Genomic DNA, 9,140 nt, shown 5'->3' with positions numbered 1-9,140 from the left:
AGGTGGTCATGAAAATTATCCACAATTTGCATATGTATTTAGATTATCATGATTGTGAAAAAAATACTTAAAAATTCTCCTGGAGGACTTGCGGACGTTAGAAATCGATCTGTAGACCTCGGTTCTAGGATTGCCGACCAGCTCCTACACTATCGTTTTGTAGGTGAGAAAGCTAAACACAAAGAGGTGAGGGGGGGCTTGTCCAGGGTCTCCAGGGAGTTAGAGGGAGAAGCCTTGGTGAGAAACCGGGTTGCACAGGCGTGTGCTTGTGCGTGCAGATAGCAGGCTTTGTGGTCACCTGGATTTCCTTTGCTTTCCATCTTGGAACAACGCATTGTTCTTTATTTAAAGGTTATGGTCGTACTGATTCCCAGAGCACCACTTGGGAAAATAGTATTGTCATTAAGTGCAATATCTGTGTTTGCTCTTTCCTTATTCATTTCGTTTAAGAATCCACTCGCCCATTCAAACATGAAAAGCTAAAACCCATTGCCCAGCCGAAAAAGAACACGAAACAAGAACAAATCTCCTAATTCATGCAATGTAGAAAATAAAATGAAAGATATGGAATAGGCAATAAGAAGCTAAATCAAGAATAATATTGATCGATAATATTACAGTTTAGAGATTACCTGTTTAAATACTCAGAATTTAAGAACCATCATCAATATTGACCTATTAGTTATAAAATATGGCAGGAGGTAGTTGTCACTGGACACCTTTGACAACCTACAAACATTGACATTTAAAGTTTAGACAAATCAGGAAATGACGACAGCATCAGCAATGGAGTCCACATCTGGTTGGTTGGCCATATCTCCATCACACCAGCTTCCAGAGACAACAAGCGGCAGTAGCTCCTTAACGTGCCTCTTCCTCTCTCAGGTCATCATAGCAGTTTATTTTGTAAAGAAGTGATAATGAAATGCTTTCAATCTATGCACAGGACGTTGAATGGATGCAAAAAATCCAAATTGCTCCACAGAGCACTTTTTGACAGTCGCTTCAGAAAGTTTATCTTTATTAACTTCATAGACATAAAAAATCTTGAATTCTTGAAATGTCTATAGTTATATAGCATTTTCATTCTTAAAAAGTATTTTCGAAATTAAAGGAAATATCTTCCTTCAATTTATTCAAAGATGTTGGTTTGAGGTATTTATTTCTAGTTTTAAATATTTTTTGTTTGCTCAGTTGAAGCTGGCTGAGACGTTTTTCTAAACTGCTTTAAAAGAAATATTAAAACTTGATCTTATTGGAGATCTATTACGAGACTGTTAATCAATTTCCTGTTTTAGCTCACGTGAGTGACAGCCTCCTGGAGACCACCACCAGGGGACAGACCAAGAACAAACGAGAGAAAATCCTCAATTTGTAGCCTCTTATCCTCCTCTGGTGAAAAGCCACCTTCAAACTGAATGATCCGGTTTTATTTATTTCCTTTTTACTGAATTTTATCTCATTTTCTCTTGACTGTGGAAGCAATTTCCTAGTTTCTTTAACAACATTGGAAGATTGATTGAGCACTAAAAAACTAAACTCAGTTGACCATGGGTATCTTAGCTCTTATTTTCTTCTAAGACAGAGAATAACTGTGTTGAAGTCATACATTAAGCTGGAGGAGTAAATTTTCATAGTTTCCATTCCGCTATTTTCCACTAGTTAATTTTCCTTATAATATTTTGCTTATTTTCAAAAGAAAGTTAGAGTCATATTAGTCATAACTAATGCCCTATTTGTTTTTGTACCAATTATATAGATCAGTATTTTAACAAAAAATGGTTTGACACAACTAGAAGGACCCACAACTAAAAAAATATACAGCTATGTAACTGGGGGGATTTGGGGAGAAAAAAGCAGGAAAAAAAAGATTGGCAACAGTTGTTAGCTCAGGTGCCAATCTTAAAAAAAAAATGGTTTGAGTACTCTTGTATTTCTCTCGTTCTTATTGTGGCTTCATAGTTTGACTAAAACTTTTAAACATCTCTTTATATTTGCTTGAAGATCATTTGATTAGTTGGGAAAATATTTTCCAAGAGGAGCTATTTTTTCAAAGAGGTATTGTGTTTGTGTGTTCATCTATCTAGAAATGATAGCCCTTGTGTAACAGCTATGAGACTAAGCCATTGAAAGCCATTCTCTGGCACAAGAAGGACAAATTCACTATTGCGTGATTAAAGGAATATTCAAAAGGTCTTCACTGAAGTCAACCTTTTGATCTACTATAAATAAATGAGTTAGCTAATACGTTTATCTCTATTGCTTCTAAATTCAGCTAGACTTAAAGGTGGAAGTCATCTAACAGCCCACAGATGTTCGAGTGAGGTATGTCGCTTAAATTATTATAAAGTATGAGAGTTGCTCTTCAACTAGCCCCTGTCTCCAATTCCAAATTTCTAATTGAACTCTAGTACAGGTATGATGCCTCCTACGTTCTAAGTAGTCACAACTTAATCTCGTTGTCAATTCTTCTGTTCGATAAAAAAAAAAAAAAAAACTTGTTTAAATTTGGTGTTTAATTCATAAAATAAAGATCTTTAAAGATGCAAAACTGTGGTTAGATCTAACTAGACACCGTGCATCTTGACCTAGAGATAAAAGGCGTGCAGGAGACAGAGTGCTGGAATTTGCCCTGTTCATAGCTGAGGAGCCAACGCACACTTCGTCTTGCTGAAATGATCGTACCTCACACAAGTTAGGGAGAAGTGTTTGAAAAAGAGGAATTACACTTTCTAACCTTCTGTTCTTTTTCAGGCATAGAATTTTAAAGCCCGAGACAAACGCTGATAAATCATGATCATCCCGTAAATTCAGCCACTTTTTAGGGAGGGAGTTTAATCTCCAGGCGGCAGAATGTTGGAGGCTCTGCTAGGATCAGAAGAATGGAACTTTCAGCTTCAGTAGCTTAGAGTTAAAAAGAACATGAAGTCCCTTTTTGGATGACATGAATCATAGTGGTGTGCTTGGCCCATCCAGAAGCAATCAGGACCTTTCTCTCCAGGTCTCGGAAGCAGGAGCCTGCAGGCGTGCTGGGTCCTGTCACTGGCATAATCGTGGGGCTCCCGGAAGAGTGACTCACCTCATGAGGACTTACAGGAGGTCGAGGCCTTCTGAGAATCCGAGGCTTCAATTTGGAAGAGAAGAGTGACAGCATGTTGTCAAGAGACAAACTGGAGTGTATGTTTGTCTGACAAAGAGTCAGCTTTTTAGGGTTTTACTTGCAAAAGAGATCTCTTACTGAGAGACGCCCTCCAAATGGAGTCAAGAGATGTTCGCTGAGAGAAAACAGTGCTAGAATGAATGTTCATTCTTCTTATGTAGGCATCCCATCTTCTTCAGAGCCTTAAACATACCAAAATAATAATAATAATAATAGCAATAATAATAATAATAATAATAATCTCCCATTTTCAAGAAACTGACAAATGAGCGGCAAGCCCACATTCAGCCTCCGGTGAGAATTCTACAGTCTTTTATACAGGACTTGAGTTTTAAGGGGTCTTAGGCTTTCCAAAAAGGGTTCTATTTTTATTGTCTAATGATGCCCTAGCCCAGAGCCTAGGGAAAGGGAAGAGCTGAGAATTCTAGCAATACCATCAGAAATAATTGCAGCCCTACCCAAGAAAAACAAGTGAACACCAGTCTGGGAAGACAGTCCCGTCTAGAGTAGTGCCTACCCAAGATTAGACTCCAGTTTAAACTCTAATATATAAAAAAAAAAACTTGAAGAAGGCATGCCAAAATATGTAAAATTTTAAAGACTAGAAGGGTAAGTATAAATTATGTAGCACAATGAACCGTCGTGGGTGATTTCCCAGCATTCGATGACAAAGAGCTGCTGTGTTTGTTTGCGCTAAAATGTTCTGTGTCCACTAGCCACAACTTTGTGGCTTTTTCCCCTCTGTTTCCTTCTGATAGGTTGCTAGGCAGATTCTCCTCTGGTCCAGGTTAAAATGCTTAGAGCACAGAGGAAATCTAAATCCTTTCTTCTGGCTCCTGTGCCTCATGCCCCTTCTGGAATCTGGTGAGTTTCCGAACACTGAGCATCTTCCTAGCACACTGGGTATTTCTGCAGGTCGAGCTCTCCTGCTCCTCCCCCAACACACACACTTGGGGCGAGAGCCAGCCTGAGCTAGGCTCTTAGGAAGAATACTTACTGCCACAGTATTGGCAGTGGTTATTTTGCAGAGCGTTAAATGTTGTTTACGCTGTCGAGGTACATCAGAAACATGTTCTGACTGAAGGTGTGGTTTGGTTTATATGGTGGACAATTAAGCATAATTAACACTTGATGATCTACATGATACGCCATCCCCAGTGGAACTGTAGAGCTTTGGGGCAGAGCCAGGAACCTTGGCACTTGCCTGAGGTACCTAGGTAGTTAACTGTTTCATGCTTCACACTAAATTTGAAGAGACGTTGAAATCAGTAGTCACTTGTGGTGGTTTTTGGACCACAAGCATCAGCATCACTGAGGAAGTTTTTAGAAATGCGCATTCTTATTTGGCCAAAATTCAGGGCAAGTGCCGAGTCTCCTGAAGGGTTCCTTGGCAGTATGCCTCTCCCCCTCTCTCCACTGAATAATAGCATCCTTATCTATAGCTATCAACTATATCAACTTATATAGAGTTATCATCTTTATCTTCAGTTATCAACTGAAGTGGCTGATTTTTCTCTTTCTCTGTCACCAGATTGGTTTTATTTCAAAATGTTCTTTATTTGGAATCATTTGAGGGGCTTCTGGAAGAATGAAAACTCAGGGTGATGGTATCCCAGAATTTTTTCTTTAAAAGAACTCTCTCCGATGATTCTTATTTCACACTAAATTTGAAAATATCAAAATCCGTAATCATTGACATGTAATTATTGGAGCAGGACTATCAACATTGCTCCGGAACTTGTTGGAAGTGCAAACTCTTTGGCCCTGATCCAGACCTACTGAATCGGAGACTCTGGGTTGGAGCCCAGGTATATATGCAAGCTCTCTGGGTGATTCTGATGCTCGCAAAAGTTTGAGAACTACCCTTCTATCTTATGTGCTCCTTCAATATGAATACTTAAGAAAGTATCTTGCTCTATAAAAAATCTTTTTAAAGAAAACTAGAGCTGGGATTAGGGATGTCTACTAATATTTGAGTATAAGGAAATGTCCATAAACTGTCAAAGAAATAATTAATGCTGGCAGAGTAAGATTGGAAAAATCCTATGTCCAAAGAATGTTTGTTTAACTCCATGTTAGAGAAGACTGTTGAGAAAATTCCCTAAAAGTGGACTGAAGAATACTTCCTTTTCATAGGAAATGGATAGCGATCAGACAAGCTGTTTTTTCTCTAACAATACGGAATAAATGCTCTCTGCTACTTCTAAAATGTTAGCGTGTGTAAGTGCACTAAGGGAGTGGATTATGGGAAGCAAATAATCTGCATAAAGCTTCATTGTTTGCAAAGTTCCCTTGCTTTCTCTTTTGAAACGGACAAGAGAACTAATGGACACTTGTTTCCATGAATGGAGACCGTACTACCTGAGTTTACTATGCCTGACAACTAGGATTCCATTTCCAACACTTATCCCAACTTTTGACATTATTATAGTAACAATTCATTATTATAGTAACAATTCAGTCATTATTTCAGAATTTGCTCATTATTGTGGCCAGTTTGTGAAATAAATCATAGGAAATTTTCTAACAATGATATCTTTGTTAACAATTTTGTCTGTTAGTTGAATTACTTGTTTGATTTTCTCACATACAAATGGGAATATTGATGAGGAAAGAAATTAGCTAATAGATGTGACATTCTCTGCTTCTAGCTACAGACTAATCTGAAGAAGCATAGATATAACTATGTGTTAATGATCCTCTTGTAAAGATATGGCAAGGTGTGCAAATGATAAAACCAATAACACTAATCTATGTGAATAAAGGAAAAAGATCACCTCAGAGAGTAATACATTCTATGAACCAATCAAACAGGTGGGATTAGGTTGACCTATTTGAAGAAGAGAAAACAGATCATGCACTGTGGTAGGTACAGGACAGATGGGAGATGATCTTAAATAGTGATGGCAAAAGTCCTCCATGAGAAAGTGACGTGTGAGGAGGTGAATATCTGAGGAGGGTTATTGAAGCAAAGTCCCTGAGATTGGAATTCGAAGAACGTCAAAGAGGCTAGAGGAATTGAAGTGTAGAACGCAATAACATTGATGAGGATTTTAGGCTGGTTAATTTTTAAAACTGAAGATGAGAAGGAGGCTCTGAGGAGTGGAATTTGCTTGCCCTTTGATGAGAGACATTTGCATTTGTGAAGGAAGTCTCCATCTGTGGGGGATGTCTCCCTCTCTGCACCAGGAGGAAGGCGGGATGGCCTTGTCTCTGGAAACTCTTAATGGGGAAGGCAAGGACTTATGTTGTTTACTGTCTGGCAACCTCATGTAACTGAACCCCCCCAACATCCTCCTTTATCTTTAGCTGAAGATAATATTTAAGCGGTGGTTTCTGCCATTTACTTAATCCGGCTTGATTCTTGTCTAAAAGTTATAGGACGGTATACCCAATAACCAGACCCTACCAGCACTGATACCATTTTAACAACTCTTTTTACATATTCTTTCCTTTGTCTTGTAAAGAGATAACTCACATACCTATGCCTTAAATTTAGCCCTACCCTCAACTCACATTTGCAGCAGCTGCAGCATCTCTGACTGCTCATGGGTCCTGTCCCCACTCCGGCAGCAGCAGCTCCACCTGACCATGGGTCCTGTCCCCATGCAGCAGCTCTGACTGCCCATGGTTCCTGTCCCCATGCGGGCAGCAGCAGCTTTGAGTGCCCGTGCATCCTGTCCTCATGCAGCAGCAGCGGCAGCAGCAACTCTTTACTGCCTATGGGTCCTGTCTGCATGCTATTCCACACTATTCTCTAAATAAAAGAGCACTACTGCCAGACCTTGAGAGTCCAAGAAGTCTTTCTTTCGACTCCTTGGCTCACCGACCCTGCATCAATATGAACTGAAAGAAGAGATAAATGATAGCCTACATAGTGTGTAAGACTTAGTAGGTCATTGTAAGAACTAGCTTACAGACGTCGTAAAGACCCACAGTCTGCCTCAAATAAGAAGCCTTTTGGGGATTTTGAGCAGAGAAGTGACATGTTCTGTCTTCCATCTGAAAAAGACCATCCTGGCTGGTGTGTTAAGAGTAGTATCTATGGGGATAGGGTAAAGCCAGACCAATTAGGATGCTGTGGGAATAATAAAAGTGAAGAATGATGGTGTATCATAGAGGATGTTAGCCGTGAGTGCTAAGAAATGGTTGAATTCTCCAAGTATTTTGAAGATACAACCAAAAGGATTTGATAATGTATGGACATATGACACACAGAAAGAAAGAAATCAAGTTTGACTTTAATGTTCTTTTGACCTGAGCCCACAGGAGGAATTTTGGAGTTTTCCACTTACTAAAATGAGATCATCTTTGAGTAGGAGTTATTTCATGTAGAAGATCAGAAATTTAAATTTGAGATGTCTTTATACATCCAAATGTTGTCAAGTAGGCCGTTGGACATATGCTAATCAGGAATTGAGGAGCTCCATGGTGCAGATGTGAGTTAGGGGTGTCAGCTTATAGGCCACATAAAGCCTTGAGACCAAGGGCCATCCCCAGAGAAGTGAGTACAGAGAGAGAAGAAGTCCAAGTCCTGAGACTGGAAGCACTCCACTGAGAATGAACAGAGATAGACACAGCAAACGAGACTTAGAACAAGTGGCCCGAAAGGTGGGAGGGAATCCAGGAGCATTTGACGATCCTGAGCCAAGTGAAGAAAGTGCTGCGAGGAAGAGGGAGTGACTGGCTGAATCAAGTAAGATGAGGACTGAGAATCAACCCTTGAGTTTAGCAACGCAGAGGTCACTACTAACCTTGACAAGACAATTTTGGTAGTTCATGAAAAAAGAAGGACTGATTGGAGTAAATATAAGAGCATGGAGTGAGAGGAAACAGAGACAGCAAGGACAGAAAACTCTCCCCAAGAGTATTGCTGTGAAAGAAAACAGAGAAAAAAGGGAGGAAGCTGGAGAGGAAAATGATGTCAAGAAAGTTTCGTTGTTATTTTTTCGTCTGCTTTTTGTTTTCTAAGATATGTGAAAAAGAAATTTATTTGTAATTTAATGGGAATGATCCAGTGGAGAGGGAGAAATTGACGGTGCAGGATTGCAAGGAGAGAACTCCTGGAGGAATGCCTTGAGAACCCAAAAGAGGAGGGAACAAGTGCACAAATAGAGGGAGACAATGCTTCCATGGAAGTGCGAATCCTTAGTTCATCTACAGTAATAGGTGGTGAGTTAGACTATGTGGGTGAGGATACCGGTGCAGGGGTCAACATGGGGTGAGAGCTTGTGGGACTTTGCTTCTGTGGTTTCTGTTTTCTCAGCAAAATAGAAAACAAGATCATTAGCTGAGATAAAGGATGGAGGAGGAGGTAGAGGAGATTTGAGTAATTAAGCAGGTTAGAAGGCTCACTTGACTGGAAAACCATAGTATGATGGCTGGGAATCATTAAGGACACACATAAGGTTTGCAGTCTTGATTAAAGTGGCAAATTCTAGCATGCCTCTCTGTTTTTCTTCAACCATGTTCAGCTGCACAGGCAGTAGCTGCATAGTGCAGAGTAGGCATAAAGACGGGTTTATTCAGATTTGGGTTATGATAGACAAGGAGGTGAGTAGAGAGACAAGGGAGCTGATGATGTACACAGGAGGGGGATTATTCTGACTGACCAAAGAATATATTTTGGACAAGAAGGAGAAGAAATTATACGAGAAAAGTGAGGAATAGTGGAGTGTTGGTATAGTCAATCAATTTTAAGATCCATATGTTTCAAATATTATTGAAATTGAGGACTAAGGAGGAATAAACCGGAGTGTTTAGTACTGAGATTGTGAAGGGGGCACAGTTGTTGGTCATGATACATCTCAGGGTATGGCCATGAGAGTGTTTTATTCAAGGAGGGAACAAGATCCTCGCAGGAGAGCATGCCAAACAGCTAGGAGTCCAGGGTGCTTCATGGATTATCTAAATAAATACTGAGATTACCAATACGTTCATAAGATATTGACAGTAAACTCAAAGATAAAAATCTTTGGAG

This window comes from Equus asinus, chromosome 21, assembly GCF_041296235.1.
Source record: "Equus asinus isolate D_3611 breed Donkey chromosome 21, EquAss-T2T_v2, whole genome shotgun sequence".
Lineage (NCBI taxonomy): Eukaryota > Metazoa > Chordata > Mammalia > Perissodactyla > Equidae > Equus > Equus asinus.
The sequence above is the reverse complement of the archived record's forward strand: the minus strand, read 5'-3'. Positions refer to the sequence as shown.